The sequence below is a fragment of the Gracilinanus agilis genome, chromosome 5 (assembly GCF_016433145.1).
Source record: "Gracilinanus agilis isolate LMUSP501 chromosome 5, AgileGrace, whole genome shotgun sequence".
NCBI lineage: Eukaryota > Metazoa > Chordata > Mammalia > Didelphimorphia > Didelphidae > Gracilinanus > Gracilinanus agilis.
This window is the reverse complement of record NC_058134.1, coordinates 215,934,000-215,937,291: the sequence shown is the minus strand read 5'-3', so window position 1 is coordinate 215,937,291 and position 3,292 is coordinate 215,934,000. Positions and strand designations below refer to the sequence as shown.

At 44.3% G+C, this 3,292-nt stretch overlaps 1 non-coding gene across 1 annotated transcript; it reads left to right on the top strand.

Moving 5' to 3' along the window:
* Positions 1-364: 364 nt before the first annotated feature.
* On the top strand, positions 365-437 carry TRNAK-CUU. The gene has a single exon. It is a non-coding gene; the product is annotated as a tRNA-Lys (tRNA).
* The last annotated feature ends 2,855 nt before the right edge of the window (positions 438-3,292 follow it).

Here is a 3,292-nt window from a genome sequence, read left to right as displayed (position 1 = left end):
TTTTTTGTTTGTTTTTTTTAACCCTTGTACTTCGGTGTATTGTCTCATAGGTGGAAGATTGGTAAGGGTGGGCAATGGAGGTCAAGTGACTTGCCCAGGGTCACACAGCTGGGAAGTGGCTGAGGCCGGGTTTGCCCCATAAAGTTTTAAAAGAAATTAAGATGGTCTGTAACTCTTATGGCCCCACCAATGACTAAATTTGATCCAAGAATTCATCCTAGCTTAGCCAGTTCCTTGCTAGAGTTACTCAATTTTCTGAATAATAAACTTTCTTTTTTTTCCTCCAGATTTCTTTAGCAATATTAGATGTGATTTATTGATCTGTGGAAAGGATGTCATATATTTGTTAGAGTATGTGTGAAATGCCCGGATAGTTCAGTTGGTAAAGCATCAGACTCTTAATCTGAGGGTCCAGGGTTCAAGTCCCTATTTGGGTGCCATTTATTATAGAGGTCCTGCTCTAATCTGAGTGGCCTGGGTGGTCATCGGATGCAAAGAATGAAACAGATTGGAAGCACAGCTTGTTAGCTAGCTCATAGTACTTCAAAAAATACTGAAGTAGCCACTTTATTATAAAGGAAATTAAAGATCCCCTTCCCCCAAAAGCCCAAGAAAGTTTCCCACAGTTACAGAGAGCAAGATTTTTACTATAATCAAAACAAAAGCCTTAGAAGCCTCTAGGCATAGACAAAAAAACCTATGCTAAACTATCAACTACATGTGTTATTTTTAAGTGGAGCCTGGGACATCTCCATTAGGTTGGAAAGCCCCATCAGTTTCTCGGCCTTGACACTTTTTTTAAATTATTTCTTTTAAACCCTTAACTTCTGTGTATTGACTTATAGGTGGAAGAGTGGTAAGGGTGGGCAATGGGGGTCAAGTGACTTGCCCAGGGTCACACAGCTGGGAAGTGTCTGAGGCTGGATTTGAACCTAGGACCTCCTGTCTCTAGGCCTGACTCTCAATCCACTGAGCTACCCAGCTGCCCCCTTATTAAACAATTTTTTGAGCCTCATTATTTTACTTTAATTCTGGGCAAAATGCCATGCCAAGGGTTCGACCTTGGCCGTACCAGCCATCTGTGTTCTCGGGCAAAGGGGAATAGAGTTAGCTCCCCTCCTGCTGGAGTGCTGAGAGCCCAAAGCTTTTTCAATAAGACTATAATGCATTTTGAAGGAAGGTGAGAATTATGAAAGGAACCAAAAGAGGAATCTCAGATTTTTATCTTAGATATCCCACACCTGTCTCGTCCCGTAGTCCCGATAGGGAGGAAAGTCAATACAGGGCTCTGCCAGTCTGTATTGATCTTTTGAGGGGGTCCAGATAAAAATATCTACTTGAGATTCCAATTTCTCTTAATAGCTCCCAACAGGAGTCCATCGTTCAGGAATAACTTGTCAGTTCTTTGAACAGTGCTGGGAGCAGATCCCTCCTGAGAGAAAATTTCCAACATGAGTCACTTGCCCTGGTCCCTCTGAAGGGGTCGATGGGCTCCTGAAGACCTTTGGAGGTCTTTTGTAAGCCTCAATGTGAGTGGAAGCAACTGGACTTGTAGCCAGGAGAAGTGCCCAGAGAGGAAGGGTGGCAAGGTTGGATAGAATGCTGCAGTTGGAATCAGGAAGATTTGGGTTCAAATTTTGACTCAGATCCTGGCTTACTCTCTTCTTGACCTGGCCTAAGTCAGTTATCTGGGCCTAGTTTTTCTGTAACATGAAGCAGCTGGATTTTCTGGCCTCTAAAGTTCCATTCAGCTCTAAATTGCCAATCCTATGACTTTATGACCCTAGACAAGTCACATCTCTCTCTGAGCCTCAGTTTTCTCGACAGTAAGATGGGGATAATGATAGCACCTAGCTCATAAGGTGGTAGTTTGTGATGGCCAAAGAAGATACCAAGTGCAATGCACTTTGCAAACTTTGATGAGCCATATAAGTGGAGGCTAATCTTTGAAGAAAAGCAAGCCATCATAATTATTCCCCCATGGTTGACTATGGGAGATCCTTATTGACCCTCCAAAGCCACAGAGGAAAATTCCTTTGAGTTTCTCCATTTGTAGCCAGAGACTCAGGTCTGTATTATATAGGATCATAGATTTAGAGCAGAAAGGTTCCTTGGAAGCTCTGAAATCCAACCCCTTCATTCTCACTGTGGAAAACTGAGTTACGAATAGGCTAAGTAATTTGCTTATGGTCACACAGTATTAGAGGCAAGATTAGAATTATGATCTTCTCAACTCCAAGTCTAGCACTCTAACCACTGTTCCACCTAGTTACATTTCCCAATATTTACAGTGGAGGGAGTGGGGGTCTTGGCACTATAACTCCATTATGCATGGAGTAGGAGATTATACCGAGTGTCTTGAAGGACCCTCCCAGCTCTAGAACTGTGAGATCTGAGGGTTCTACATTTGGATTCCTGGGGGGCACTTGGCGGGGTGAGGTTCTCCAGCCTCCCCTGGTTCTTGCTTTTCCTTCATCCCCTTTGTCCTGGGTCTGCTCCCCTGGGCCCATAGCATCTATTCGCAAGCCAGTCTCCTTTTCTTCAGCAGCCTTGGTCCTTGAGGTTCTTTCTCCTCATTTCTATTTCAATTACTATGCCATCTCCTTAGCTGCAGACTCACTACCTCCCATAAGGACTTTCTTCCCAGGCTGTGTTCTCTCCTCTTTTTGGGTGGTTGTATGCTGCTCCCTCTTTTTCCTTGTTCTTCTTTCCTTCGAGTTTTATCTTACAATAGCTTGCATTTGCCTGTAAACTGGCTGCCTCCCCTGCTTGGAGCCAAGCTTTCAGCCCAGCTCCCACTTTTGCCCTTTACACTCCATCTTCGAGGTACAGCCACCTGCTGGCTCTTCTATATGAAAACTCTAATCCTTGGGGAACAAACCAAGAACCTCCTGTCCCCGCTCTCCTTTTTCTCATCATGTCTCCAAATCTCCAAATCCTAGATTCTCAGAGCTAGAAGGAATCTCTGAGGTCACAAAATCCAGGGCTATCTGATCAGGGACCAATTCTCCCCTCCCAGTTAGCAGCCTGAAGTGAGTTAAGCCAGGTCTGCTTACCAGGTCTACCAAGAACAACAAAGATTACTGGGCTCAGAGAAAGTCCATTCTATTTATGACTAGCTTTGGTTGTTAAAATGCTTTGGGTCACCTCAAGTCCATCTCCTATGCCAAGCACAGTGCTTGGCACACAGGATCTTAAGACCGCAGATATGGAGCTGGAGGGGACTTGAGAAACCCTCTAGTCTAACTTCTTATTTTACAGAATCTGAAGGCACATGGAGGGGAAGTGACTT